The sequence below is a fragment of the Aphelocoma coerulescens genome, chromosome 12 (genome assembly GCF_041296385.1).
Source record: "Aphelocoma coerulescens isolate FSJ_1873_10779 chromosome 12, UR_Acoe_1.0, whole genome shotgun sequence".
Lineage (NCBI taxonomy): Eukaryota > Metazoa > Chordata > Aves > Passeriformes > Corvidae > Aphelocoma > Aphelocoma coerulescens.
The window spans coordinates 19,206,290-19,221,929 of NC_091026.1; positions in this window are offsets into that span (position 1 = coordinate 19,206,290).

A 15,640-nucleotide genomic window follows, 5' to 3' on the forward strand; every position below is an offset into this window, starting at 1 on the left:
TCAGCGTTAATTGCACAGCCTTACTCAGAGATTACTAATTTTCAAGTTAGTCTTACCGAAGGTGTTGAATAATGGATGATATTAAACTTTGGGTTGGGGATTCAGGGGATTGATCTGGAAGACATAGGTGAGACATCCCCAAAATCAAACTCCTGTCAAAAATTAGCAGAATAAAAGTTATGTTTGAAGTGCAAGAACTGAGAAAAAGCACTTTTCTCACTGATTCAGGCAAAATAAAAATGACTAAGCCCGTCACTATTTTACCTCTTTGTCTGGCTGACTTTCTCAGCAAGATTGATTCCAAATCCATCTAAGCCCTGAAAGGAATTAGCAGGAAAGCGCTTTGTTGGAGGATGCTGAGGGGGTGGGTTGAGCAGCCAGAGAAGCAGCAGCAATAGCCAAAAATAAAGCCCCAGCCCTGATTAACCAGGGGGCCCTGTTAGGTTCACTGAAGTATGCGTCATAAAACCTCTCACTTGAATCCCCAGAGGCAAAAGCAACACTTTGAGAGAATAAAAAGCAGGTTAGAAAGTGTTTGTGAGATCATAAAATCAGAGAACACAGAGACCTTAAAGCCCATCCAGTGCCACCCCTGCCATGGCAGGGACACCTTCCACTGTCCCAGGCTGCTCCAAGCCCCAGTGTCCAGCCTGGCCTTGGGCACTGCCAGGGATCCAGGGGCAGCCCCAGCTGCTCTGGGCACCCTGTGCCAGGGCCTGCCCACCCTCCCAGGGAACAATTCCCTCCCAGTATCCCATCTTATTCTGCTCTCCTTCAGCTTAAGCCATTCCCCCTTGTCCTGTCTTTCCATGGCCTTGCACAAAGTCCCACTGACCCTTCTTGTAGCCAGGAGCAGGACGGCTTCAGCCAGAGAAAGGCCCTGGATTGGATTCACAGGTTGATTCATAGTTTTATATTTGACTGAATTTATACAAATGCATGTAAATATATATTGAAAGTAGAAGAACTTTATAAAGCAGAAGGGCTGCAGTCGTGCTTATCCTTTACAGAGACCTGTAATAAAAACTCCTGACCCTTAAAGCAAGGAGGTGAGGCACAAACAATCTGTTACTACTGGTGTTAATTAGCATTACTCTATCCAGAAGTGCCCAAGTCCAGGTTGGACAGGGCTTGGAGTAACCTGGGACAGTGGAAGGTGTCTCTGCCCATGGCTGGGGTGCAATGAGAGGAACTTTAAGGTCCCTTCCTTAACCCAACCCAAACCACTTTGGGCTCCTATGACTGCAGGGCAGTAGGAGCTGTGCATTTGGAGCAGCATTATTTGCACACCTGTTGGCAGGTGAGGCTGAGGCACCAATATTTTACCCTCTGTGCCCTAGTGATGGATGGAGCGCAGCAGAACGTGACCCAGGAGCAGCAAACCTTCCCTGCAGTCACATTCCTTGTGTTTGAGCCCAGCTCCCAGACCAGGCCTTGCCCAGGGCTGGTCACCAGGCCACAGCCTGTGCAATTAGACACTACAATAATCAGTGTCTGCCTCTGATGGATTATAGCCTGGGCTGGGGATGGTTCAGAATAAATGAGCTGGGATGAAGGGTGTGACAGGTGACAAAGCATTTGTAATGGGCTGTACAGCTATTAAACCTAATGCAAAATAAAAAGGGCTACTAAACTGCATGTAAAAATAATCAGAAATAAAGCTACAAATCTATTTTAGGCCGTGGTTGTTGACCTGGCATGAGAGACTGAAAGTTAACCTCGTTCTGCAGAAATGCAGGAGGGTGTCAGGGAGGTTCTCAGGTCACTTGTAGTGCTGCCACACTCAAGTTTGGGGCATTTGAGGGGGTTGTTTCTTCTGTCATGGTGCAACTTTTGGCTACTCCCCAGCTGCTGTACCCAAGCCTACCTGGGCTGGCCATGGACAGTCAGCAAAAAGTGCAAGAGATGCCTCCAGGATGGGCAGAGAAGATGCTACTGCACTAATCAGCCCCCAGAGATTTGGGTTAAACTGTTGCTGTCCTCTGAAGCCCTGCCTAACTCTGCACTTACACCCCAGGCTGGACAGGGCTTGGAGCAACCTGGGAGAGTGGGAGGCAGAGCTGATCTCTTGCTGAGTCACACACAGGAAGGGACAAGGGGCTCTCTAGGCCGTTTCCAGGAATTTGCATTCTTCAGAGATGTTTCTGGTGGCTACACTGTTAAAAAACCCCGTAATGGATATTTCTGTTTTGCTTTTATTTCAGTGTTTTGGAGGAACAGTAATGCTTTGGGTAAAATTCAAATCAATGCAAACCTCATAAGCCAATAAAAGTTTATAGATGGTTATCCAATATGTAATTTGTTACACAATTTCTCTGTGGCTTCTGTTTATTGAGACATAAAGACTTTGCTTTTTTTAAGGGAGATTTTATGTGAGGAGGGCATAAGAAGGAATAACCTTTCATACCTATTGTGCCATAAACTAAATTACTCTTAACCCAAACCATTTATCTTGTAGTGGCAGCCTAATGAGACCAAAGGAAACAGAAACAAACTGCCTGGAATTTTCTTGAAGGGAAAACTTTTATTTCCATCAAGCCTGTAGCTTGCCAGATTGGATGTCACGGTGGATAATATCAGATAATATCATAAACAACAATCCACAAAAAGGATGAGGCTCTAAAGCTTGGGAAAGGGAGTTTTACCCCACACACCACAGGGTGTGAGTGTAGAAGAGATGTTCAGAAGGAGTTGCACACTCTGTGCTTATTTCCTGGGAGGAATTTCCTGCTGGATGTGAGTAATGGAGGGAAGGGAAGGAAGTCTGAGCAGCAGCCTGGGGGCTGCTCCAATAAGGATCATCATGGCTTTGGTGATTTGGATCAGGAGGGCTGGAAAAGCTCTCAGGAAGAATGATCCTCACCCTAGCAGGGAAATTCACTGCAGTGCCTTGTGCTTATGACTAAGATGTTCTTTTTCTAATGCAACTTTTCTCTTTGCAATATCCTTTGGCCTGTACACAACATCATTTTTCCCAGTGTAATTTCAAAGCAAAGGAGCAAAACTTTGGAGCAAATGTGACCTTTCTTTTTATGTTTTATTTTTCTGAGCCAGACACACAAACGTAAAAGGAGATTTTACTCAGTAGGTCCTGCTTGAAGTGTGAGAGCACTGACCTGGGGATACACACAGACTAAAAGCCTATTTTGAGGCTGTCTCATAAGTTAAGCGAAGCTCCAAGTCTTTGGAAAGATGATCTAAATCTTGCTGGAATCAGTGGGATGTGTTTCTCTTTCCCAGGACTGATTCAGCCCTTGCATGCTTCTTATTAGCTCCATTAATTCCTGGCTGATTTCCCCTCCACACGATGCAATTGTGGCTGAGAGATTGGGCTATGTACAGGAATTGAAATAGGTGGTGATGAACTTGCAGTCTGATGAGGACTGATTTGCCTATTAAAGATCTAAAAGCTCGAGGCAGTGGATCCCTTCAGACCCCAAACTTGCTATTTCCCTTAAAGGATGACCGATTTTTGTGAGAGGTGCAGACAAAGAGAGGAATATAAACACTCTGTGTTGCTCCCAGCACAGAACTGGTGAAAAAAATGGATCTGTGTCACTACGAGGTAAAAACATTGTTTTATATGTCAAGCAAAAAGAGAAATAGTCCATTATTTAGATCAGCACCAGTAAATGGATGTTTTTAAGACTGAAAAGTGGGGCCATCTCCTTCTTATCATCTCCATTCAATCTCCTAAACTCTTGCTGAACCTATAACACAGCCTGGGCTGCGAGAGAGAGAGCGAGCCAAGGCTCAGAGTGACACAGAGTGACATCAGCAGGAGTTATTAGAGGAATTTATGAGCACAATCAGACATGGGGATGACAAGAAGCTGGGGAAGAGCTGCAGTATCCCAGGAAACAATCTGCATTATTAACAGCAGAACTCCAGGGAAGGTGTGATGAGCTTGACAAAGTGCAGACACTTCACTTCGGGATCCTCCTCAAGGTCTCCTCCTGAAAACCAGAAGCACTTTTAAGCCCATTAGAGACCAAACTCTATTTTGGGGTTTTACCACTGCAGTTCCAAGGAAGGGTGTAGAAACTCGTTGATGGAGCAGCTTTGTGAGGATGTGAGGCTGAAAATGAGGCCCTTGCAATGCTGTTTCTGCAGTCATTGGGATGGGTTTGATAGTCCTGGGAAAGCACCGGGTTGGGGCTGGCCAAGGCTCCAAAGGTGGCTCCAAACTGGTGTCAGGGTTGGTGTGAAACTGGTCCAAACCTTCCTGAAATGGGGCATAACCAGTACAGCTTCCTGAGTGTTTAGAAAAGGGTGTGGAAAGACTTCAAACAGAAACCTAATTATTAAATATTTTGGATCCCTGTCCCATGGAAACGCCAGAGGGGAAGGAAGGCTGTAACCACAGGGGTTTGACTGTTCAGGTTTACCAATCAAACTATTTCAAAGGATTTATTTCTTCCTTTTAACTTTCCTTTGAATTTCCAATTCAGCAAAACACCTAAATACATATTTACAGTTGATATGAGAGTGATACTACAACTACAGCAAGGAATACACCTGAAAATATGTTAATTAGTAATTCCTGCTATGGAGCAGCCATTCCACAAAGCTGGTATTAGACAGACCCTGAAGCAGGGAGCTTAAATTCTCAAAAACCTTTAAATTCCATTTTTTCCTTCAACAAATCCTTCTTTTTCTCTGGAATATTAGCAGTGTTAAATAGCCAGCCTCCAGTTTTGAAGGCAGTTTATCTTGGGCACCTTTAAAAATGGAAGGAAAATTTGGGATGTTGACTTGCTTTGTTTTTATTGATGTGGAAAATGAAAGTGAAATTCCTTGATAATAAATGCATTCAGGGATTTCTTGGACAGAACATTTTTTTCATGTTCTAAATGTAGTGGGTTTGGCTTAAAACAAAGGACAAACTTTCTAAGAGCTTTGGTGAAATCATGTGCTTTAATAGTGACTCCAAAAGGCAAAAGTTGCTTTTGATAAGGGATAAAGGAATGCTAAGAGGATGAGGTAAGATCCCCTTTAGATTTTGATATTCTTAAATTCCACTGAACCAACAACTGCAGGAGTTTACGACAAACAGTGATGCAGGAATGAAACCAGAGAAATTTCACTTTTTTTGTGCCACCACAAAAACACAGCTGGGGATGGATCAGGGATGCAGGAACTGCTTGGGAAGTACACAGAAATAGGGTATAAAAGTGGAATGGAAAATGCAGGTCAGGGGGATGAAAAGGGAAGGAAAACCAGCTAAACATGGAGGTGAATTTTCACCATCTCTCTTTAGTTGGCACAACAGCAATATTCAAACCCTCAGGATTCTGCAGCATGGTGATTTCTCTGGTTAATTGTGAGTTTTCCCTGCACTTTTCCTGGGTGCTCAGGACTGTGGCGGTGAGGGATGGGAATAATTCCCCATTGTAATTTGGACATTTAATCAGCAGAATCATTTGCAGAAGGAGTTTGCCAAGTAAGTGCTCCTCAGAACAGCCTTGGGTGAGACAGCAGAGTGTTTAATTCACTTTTTCTTTTCTGCATTAGAACAGATCATTTGGCATTGTGCAGGCTCCTCTCAATTTTTCTGTGTGATTTCAACAACACATTTTGGTGCAGAAAAGAGAGTGGGAATGAAAGCACTGAAGAGAAGGGGATAAAAGAGGCTCCTTGGAGAGCTGATGTTACGAGGCAACAGGTGAAAGTCCTGTTAGCTTTCAATGGCCACTTTAATGGATGAGGAAACAAAGCAGAGATTAAAAGGAAGTTCTGCCTCTGGAAAAAAAAAATGCACTGCCAGGAAAAATCTCTTGCTAAATATTTATATCCAGTCCTGGCCTTTCATGGGCCTTCAGGTTTTTGAATTTTAGAATTGATTTATTTTAAATAACTGCATACATAAATAAGTGCATCCCAAATGAATCTCTCTATGTATTAGGAAACTCTAAGTGAAATTATTATTCTTATCATAAACCAGATACATTTAAGGAGTTCTTCTTCCAAATATATTTGGTCCTGCTTTCCAGCTGGTGCAAATTTGCATTTCTCCATGAAGGTCAAAGTTTTCCTGCTCCCACCCTGGAGCAACCAACCCTGTTTACCTGTCAAAAACCCAGAACACCTCCAGAATAGCAAATTCAAGTTCTTTAGTGTGCCCAGGAAGGGAAACATTCCTAAATCCTGATTACTATTCCTGCTAATATTTTGCTTTTCTAACCTGTTCTGAGTCTGTAGGAATTTGCTGCATATCCAGCAGATGCAAATGCATCAATCCCTGCATGTGTGACTTGTTTGTAGTGCAGGGCAATTATCCAGGAATAAAATCAATTTCTAACAAATCATCTGCCATGTGCAAAGCAGGACTCTAATAGTAATTAAAGTCATAAAATGGATTAATGTTTCTCTCTGTCTCTTTCTTTTACCCACTGGTAAAAACAGCTCATGCAGGAGTTCTAGGAAAGCTGCAGAAGAAATTAATTAATAAACAATAAATAATCACAAATCAATTCATTTTAGGCCTAGGATTACATCATGGTTTTCAAGCAACTTGATGCAATTGATCTATGTCATGTAAACTGACTTTGAAGTGACTTTGAAGGAATTTAGATGCTCATAGGGAACTTGTAGCAAAAATAAAAACATACTTAATTGTATAAAAAAGGAAAATAGATTAGGCTTGCTTTAAATGTGCCAAAATGTTCTCTGCAATAAAATGAATCTCTAAAGTTGTGCTTCTATTTAACTCACACTAACATGTGCTTCTCCAATATACTCAAATACCCAGCTCATAATCAAGTTTTCTTCTCAAACTGCCAATTTAAATACAAAACCCCCTAAGTCTATAAGTTATTCCATGCCTTGAAACACCATCTTATCCCAATCATAATCAAGTTTTCTTCTCAAATACCCAGCTAATAATCAAGTTTTCTTCTCAAACTGCCAATTTAAATACAAAAAACCTAAGTCTATAAGTTATTCCATGCCTTGAAACACCATCTTATCACAATCAAACCAGTGGTTAATGTTGTTGAAGTTGTTGAAGAAAGACACAGCTATTTATATTTATTAAACCCTAATAACTCATTTATTTTAATTGAGAACAGTGGACGTTCTGTTCAGTCTGGTCAGACTCCATTGAGCAGGAAATTCCCAATTTCCAATCCTTGTCCTTCCTCCTCCCTGCCTTGGCTGGAGTGGAGCAGCACCCTCAGAGCATCCCCTTTACCTGCCCAGCCTTGTGCTCAGAGCATCCCTCTGCTCCTCCCTCTTGCATCACCCAAACCCCTTCTGGATTTTCCATGGGGGATCCTTTGGAAACTCCAGCTTTTCTCCCTGGCTGTTGTTTAAAGGACTTCGTCCTCTTCCTTTCCTTCTGCGTTCCACCAGCACCCAGCTCTTGAGGTAAATAATTTGTATTCCTCTTCCCATCTCCAGATCATCTTGAAACCCGTCTAGACATTAAAGCAATCTGTTTGCTGCACTGATTATTCCACTTGGCTATATCCCCTATCTCAAAGTACATAGATTATGCTGAATTAAGTCCAATTTCATCCAGAAACCAACTGATTATTTTCTTCCCTTTCCTCATTATCCAAGAGATTCTAAATGATAGCAATAAACAGCAACAGCATCACCAAGGAGGAAGGGAGTGGGAAGGATCCTCATTTCACACTGAATCATTTACTTGTTAAACAATAAGCCTTGAAATTAACTTTCCCTCCTGACACCCCTGCATGCACATATGCAAATAAAATGATTACAGGCTTCATCTTGGGCAAAAATAATGGTCATGGATGGTTCAGCTAATCTTAAAGTCACCCTGGAACTGCAGCTCTGTTTGTTCCTATTTATGTTGGTTAGAATTCCACCTAATCGTGGTTTAAATCCGTGGCCACCCAGGTCAGCCCAGAACTAGTCCTGGCCACTTTATTTATTGCTGCACTGCAGTGGATGGCTATTAAAAAATCTAAATATTTCCTGACAGCTCTCAGGGGAAATCTACAGTTCATAATTTCCTTCCATGGTACTATTAATACTTCCTGACAGGCTGAAAGCCAGTTGTTAATAATTTGGCAGATTTCCAGCTTCTTGTCTAAAATTAGCTTCAGTTTCAAATTTTTTTTTTTTTTTTGCAAATCTTAACCCCTGATCCTGAAATTTCTGAGGCAGGAGTGGCAGGTGGATGCCCTGGTCCCCTTCTGCAGGTGTTTGTCCAAGCCTTGAACCTCCTGGTTCAAAAGAGCGTTGCTCCACATCCAAAACTCCAGGGGTGTTTTGCTCAGCTGCACATTCCCTTTGGGAAGAAAGTTTGGTGGGTTGGTGAGGTCTCTGTGTCCAGTGGGCAGAGAAATTGCCTTTTTTTCTTTTTAAAGGTGTTGTGAAGGCCACCAGCTGGAGGACCAGATGTGTGAGAAATGCAGCAGCAAAAGTAATAAATACTAAAGATATTGTTTTATTTGAAAGGAGAGCCCCATAAAGATATCACAATGCCTTTAACACGGATTTTAATAAAAAGATCCGGGATATTGGATGTGAAGAAGCAAAAGATTAAACTGCAAGCACCAAATAAGAGACTTTAGGGTGGCACAAATGAAAGCATTGCTGGGATATGAGGCTCACAGAGAAAAAGCTGCTGCATGAGTTCTTGAAAGAGATGAAGTCTTCAAGATATCGTTGTAAAAGTTTATCAACAATTCCTTTATTAACCTCCATATCTTTGAAGAAATCTGCACACTGTCTTTTGAGGATATTCTACTTCTGATCCTCTTTTTACTGAAGAAATGGGAATTTCACTGCTGAAACAGAGTCAATTTTTTAAATCATTATTACACTGATAATATTTGGAAGGAGGTTTTCTCAAGCTTTTACTCATAAATATGAAGTAGATATTAAACTTTTCACCTGGGAAGAACAATGTAGACTCTTCATTCCCAGTATTTGGGTGCCATCAGGATCTGGAGCTTTAGTGTTTGTGAACATGTTAAAGGAAAAGTGATAATTGGTTTACAAGTGATATTTTCAGGTTTGGTAAATTTAACACTTTCAGATCTCTTCAAAAACAGTATTTCATAACGTATTGAATTGAAAATTGATCCACACTTCCACTTCAGCCAAACCATGGAAGCCTTTTTATCAGACTTTTTCCATCTCAGTGTTGTAATTCCTGCAGAATGCATTGAGTGATTAGGAGAGAATCTTCTCGTTGTTGGAAATTAGCTTTTTGATGAAAACTTCTGAATTCTAATTCACATGGAAAACATTCTCTTCTGTGGTTCCCACAAATCTTTGAGGACTGCACTGATGTTTTGATCCTACCAACACTTCCAGGACAGATTTCACCCAGGTGTTGGAGGTCCATTCCCACATATTTCGGGATTAAATGGGAGCAGCACTGTTTTAGCCCAAGAATGAGCGAAGCTCTCGTGTTTGGCCCTTGCAGTTCTGCCAGTTCCCTGACAGAGCTGGAAATTCCCGTACCAGGATGACTGGAATGACCCAAGAGTACTGAAATCATAATCCAAACCTTTAGATGAAGTTAATGTGAAGTTGCCTTCACTTTGTAGTAATGAACATATTTCTGTCATGTCTTTAAGCATTTTGATTTGATTCTATGTGAGAATTTGGGCTTTAGGCAGATCTGATACAGAATTCATTTTACCTTAGTCAACATTATACAAATGTCCAATAACTGGGATTATTCCTGGTTTTCTTCCATAAACATTTTGATGGCAGGTGACTCTTCCAGTGCTGGTGCTGAGGCATGGAAGGGGATCAAACTAAAAGATCTCCATCCTGATAAGAGGGAAAGAGACTGAGGGTGACCAAAGCACTGTGTTGGAGCTAAGGTAGGATTAGATCCTGCTGCTGTTGTGAGGAAGCAGCTCCAGAAGGGCCAGTCCAAGCTCCCCCTTCTCTTTCCAGTGATAACCCCTGTGAAAGGTTGGGGAATTGCTGGATCTTGACTCCTTCTGGACTTAGGCTGTCCCTGGGTTACACATTGAATGTATTCACAGGTCTGTAACATATGGAATAAATTCTGCCCTTCCTGTTGCACTTCATACAAAGAGAGACTTAAACTGCACAGAAAAAGGGAAGGGAAATGGAAAACGGTATCTGAGGTTAATTCTTCCAGCTCACCTCCAGCATCTGTGTCTGCAAATACAAAGAGATGCAATCCCAGCAGCACATTGTTTTTGGGGAGCCACTTTCCATATCTCCTATGGATTCTCCAGAGCTGGAATGAGGTTTGCCTTCCCTCAGTTGCTGGAAACATGGGAGCCAATGCTAAATGCTGCTCTCACTGCTGCAAATCTTTCTTTTACCTTTTCCATTTTGCCCCAGGAAGCTTTTGAGGCTGACATTTTTCTATCTCTCAAACAACATAAGATAAATTATTACTCTGCTTTGTCTCACTCTACTGCTGCCTCACTTCTGTTTAGTTTATGAAAAGAGTTCTGAGCTAGAAACGCGCTGTAAAAGACACCAGTGCTTATCCCAGCTGCAAATTTAATGCAGAAAACACATCTTCCAAAAATCAGAAGCAGTAATTTCTGCTCAGAACAGAAAACACAACAGAGCCACACCGAGCACAGCTGTAGGAGGGAATGAGACCTTGTGTTCCTTGATACTGCATTTCAGGGTCTAGAAGAGGAGGAACTGCCTCCCTGTGCTGCCTCCAGGAGTATCAGTAATGAACACTAATGGTCATGGAATATTTCTAAGCTGCTTAAACTGGAACTGCTTCTTTTTACCTTCTATAGGGTGAAATGGTGTAACTAATTAACAAAAAAAGCAGTTCATTGAATTTTTTAAGGGACACATGTAATGATGTGCCTCACTTAATTAAGCGACAAGTATTTTGTACTGAATTTGGACATTTTTACATATAAATGATGTTCCAAAGGGTAAATCTGCATGTGACAGAGACTGCAGAATAGAAATTACTACAAACTAATATACTGAATTTTAACTTTAGGTTGTCTTTGATGGACTTGACTCATGACACATTCAGATACAAATCCAAAAATAAATGGATGCAGAAACCATGGAAAAGGGATTATAAAGAGGAATGCACTTATTGGGATTTTATTTATGATGAATTCAGGCCCACAGTTCTGGCTGTGGGATGTTTCCTTCAGTGCCATGAACCATCTGGGCTGTTTCAACCTGAACTGGTAAAATATTTCATCCTCTAAAAGGAATTTGTGGATAGGTCTGGACTGAAGCCAACCTTTGGCACAGCTGCAGGTGTGCAGACACCCCCAAATCCCAGGATACTGGCACCCCAACATTCCCCACACTCAGATCCTTCCTCCCTGGGTCCCAGAGTGAGACCAACAGACCAGACAGGTTTATAATGAACAGAAAAGTCTTCACCACTCTTCAAACAAAACCAATTTCTGTGCCAGTCTAATTCCACCACACCACACCGAGATAATTATGTATTTATTTATCAGGTAGAAGAATAGCACCATAATTTTATATGTTAAAAAAAACCAAACCCAACAGTTGAGATGATTGAACCAAATTATCCCTTTGTATCCTATGTACATAGACTCATGTATATACACACATATGGACACGTAGGCTATAAAAAGCTGCCTCCATCCCTAAGTTACACCACCAGAAATGTTGGTTCATGAGCAGTGTGAGAAGCAAAATCTGATATTGTTTCAGCCTTTCAGGCTGATTACTGGCATTGCAGAGTATATAAATTTTAAAAAAGAGTGTCAAATACAGCTCCAAATGACGTGGTTGTATGGGATAACTGCACCTGGGTTCAGCACGAGGGCTGGGATGGGGTTACACTCAGTTATATTCATTATCACTTAGGCACTTTGCTGTTGAAAGACATTTTAATTCTGATTTCTCAACAGCACAGCCCACTGGGGTTTCTATCTTTCAGTCTTTCTGCTTGGGTTAAATACAGCAAAAATCTCTCCTTGGCTCTTGCCTGTTGAGACAGGGTTATTTACAGCTGGGGATGCCCACACAGTGCTTGGCTACTGCACTGAAGCAGTTCAGATACTCATGAAAGAGTGAATGAAAGAGTGGCACTCCCTGAGACCTTTCCAGCAATTCCAGTGGGATCCTGAAACAGATGGACACGTTCTGCAGTGCACTGATGGCAGAGGAGGGCTTGCTCTTTCAGCATCCAAGTTGAAGCTCCCTAATTGTTGCTGTGAAAATATAAACATGGGGGGAAAATCAAAATCATTTTAAAGATATTTAAATCCTGCTCTGTCTTGCACTTGACTTTTAAAGAAGGCGCAAATCCTTACAAGGATCCTTAGAATCATGAAATGGTTGGGATTGGAAGGGACCTTAAAGCTCATCTTTTCTCCCCCTGCCATGGGCAGGGACACCTTCCACTACCCCAGGTTGCTCCAAGCCCCAATGTCCAGCCTGGCCTTGGGCACTTCAGGGATCCAGGGGCAGCCACAAATTCCCTGTGCCAGGGCCATTTCAATGCTGGTGAATCCATTTGGGAAGGTGAGTGAGGCCTCATCAGGCACCAGAGCACAGTCCAGCCCCTTTCCCCTCAAAAGTCTTCATTTGGGGAGTTTAAGACACAAAAGCCTCTGTAGTGTCCCACCTGGTAGGACCTCGATGTCACCTGAAACACAAGGAGCTGTTAGGTCAGATTTAGGAAAATGTTTTGAAAACACAAGATTTAAACCTTCCCCGAAGGCTTTATGCCCCGAATTTGAATTGCAAATGAGCCACACTATTTTCCATTTCCCTAGGAAAAGTAAGCAATAGCAGTCAGGAGTGAAAACCAAATGAAAATCCAAGTCCTTTTGTGAAAGAGGAAAAATAGGAGTGATCAGTATCGGAAACCTTTGTTAAATAGCACGGGGTGCTTTTCTCCCTCGAAACATGGTTCAATAATTCTAAATAAGCAGTAAGTACTCCAACAGCATACGTAAATCTTGTTGGAACCTGGAAAACTGGGCCCTTCTGCTCCTGCTCTGGTAGCTGCAAGTGTTTGCTATTCACTCTGTTATGGATATCTGGAAAATAGTTTGAGTGCAGAAAGCGCCTCAGGGATAAAAAGTTTGAAAAGAAAAATGTAGCTGTATATCATTGGCATTCATGAGGAAATTCACATTAGAGGCCTTCAAATCAGGTGCTCAGGAGACAATAGAGAGATCAGGAGCAATGGTGTGCCAGGAATGCAAGCCTGGCTGGGACAGGCTTATTTGCTGGCACACAAGGAATACAGAAGTGTGGAAGGCCAAATTCAAAAGATGATGTAGCTGCGTGGAAGCTGGTGGGAGGGAAAGCTGAGGCTGCAGAATGAAAAGGCTGTGCATGCACTCCCTGGATTAGAGCCTTTCTCTCCACATCTCCTTTCCTTCCTTCTCCCATACACACAGCAGGTCTCATTCCAGAGGTGGTTACACCAACAGATCAGGCCTGGAGTGAAGCTCCTCCACCAGCACCACTGTGGAATTTGGCCCCAAATCCCTGTTGTTAAACATTTTCTCTCCCACCAGGTCAAAAAGTTGCTCTTTCTGCAAACACAGCTACATTTTACCATGGGTAAAAAATGTCAATTTGCTGGAATTTTGCCGAGAGCAAAATCTCATCATTCCCAGTGGCTGACAGGTTTTACCCCAGTTCGATGTCACATCACCACCTGAACCAAGTTTTGCTTTTACAAAACTTAACAGAAGATTGTGGCAGAAGTGAGAAATGGGGCCTATTTTCATGAAAATTTGGATGACACCAGAAGAGCATTTTGTCCTTTGGCACAGATTTGGTCTTGTAAGGGTTTTGCTACTCAAAAAATAAGGGGTTGTAGAAATTAAGGGTCTTGAAAACCAAAGCCTCAGCACCAGGTTGGGCTCAGTAAAGACCGAGATATTGGCATTTATGTTAATGTGTTAAATATATGTCAGATGATTCTAATTAATAAATGAATCCATTTCCTATCCCCTTCTAAATTCCAAGGAAAACAGCAGCACAGCTGCAACCTTCAGCCACACAGCACCACAGCCTTTCCCTCTGTGTGCTAAGTGCCAAGTCAGTACTCGAATCCCACTTTTCTCTGGAATTTTTCAATATCCCAGATGTCCAGGAGGGAATGTTTGATGACAGCAATACTTGGGTTACCAATGGTATTACCCAGAGTGTTTGCAAGGAGAAGCAGGTGCTGCACAACTCACCCATGCAGAGCCATTGCTGACCTGGGTATTTTATCCACCTTTTTCCATTTACTCACCTCCTGTACATCCCTGTGTGTCCCACATGTCCCATTTGGATGTCTCAGGAGCAGATATCTCTCCTTCCCCCACAGATAAGAAGGAAAAATGACAGGTGTAAAGTATCTGAGGACTGAGTTTTTCCTATGGACTTGTTTTCTCTAATGGGAAAACAACAAAAAATGATGTTGCTACTTCTGTAACAAACATATTTGTATAAATTACATCCTGCTGACAAATGGACACGCAATCAGGATTTTTAGGGGGAAGTGTAATGTTTCCCCCATGATCATATTTAACATATTTTGTTTTCCATCTATCTCTCTGCTCAAACGGTGGCATAACAATTAGAATAAGTGATAGCAGCACATCCAGAAAACAAAGGGTATGATGGCAGAATTTATCTTGTTACATTTCTTGATTTAATGCCAGTCTGGGATTTCTGGTCTGAACCAGATTTTTCTTATGCTATAAATATTTCAGTTTTTTCATTTATTCTTGATTTAGTTTGACAGTAAATAATCCCATGGAAGCTGCTGTTGGAAAGATGTTGTAAAAATTATTAAGTGCCTGCTTGCCAGTTCGGTCCTTGTGTTTGTCAGAGTGAAGGGAGAAAAACAGTTGGGTTACTTAAAGGAAATATGTGTGTGTGTGTGTGTGTGTGTATTTACAGTAATGCCCCATAATTTGCAGTCCTAGGAGCAGCAGAATTACAGTTCTGAGGATTGATCAATACCTTGTATGAATACAAAAAGTTTGGGTTGTAAATTCTGGATATTGGCAGCTGCAGGTTCTTGTTTCAGGATTCCAAAAGACTCATCCCTAACCCAACGAGAGGAGAATAGAAAGCAGGGAGGGTTTCAAAGGAGATTTCCTTGCAAAAAAAGGATCTTTTCTTTTGGGAAAGGCAGGGTCTGGCCAGTTGTTTGGCTTTTATTGGCTATTTTTGGTTTGGAATATTTTTTGTTTGGAATACCAGGAAGCATGTGAGTAACTCTGGATGGCTTAAGTCCATTTCCAATTTTCTTTGGTAACTCCTGCACCTTTAGCAGGGATTTCTGCACTAGATAACTCACACACCAAATGTGCAAGGACAAGAAATGGGATATATTTGAGGGACCTTGAGGAAAAGGAGTTGTGTGGGACCAGAACTGGGAAGTGCTCCCTGTCCAAGGAAATCAACCACAGAACCACAGAACTGGTATTCCCAGCAGGGGAGGAGAATCCAAATAGAAATGCCAAGGAAAACACGTGGGAATGTGCAAAATTCGTGGTGATAACTTCAGCAAAAGGGGATAAATTGCAGGCAAACACTGGTTGTTATCTGCTAACAGCCAACTTGGCATCCACCAGGATGATTTGTCAGTAAATGGGCAATTTGGGCCTCCTCACCCCGTGCTGCTGCTGCACTCACAGGTCCTGGGTGCTTGGGGAATTTTTTTTCCCTCCTGCTAAGCTATAACCAG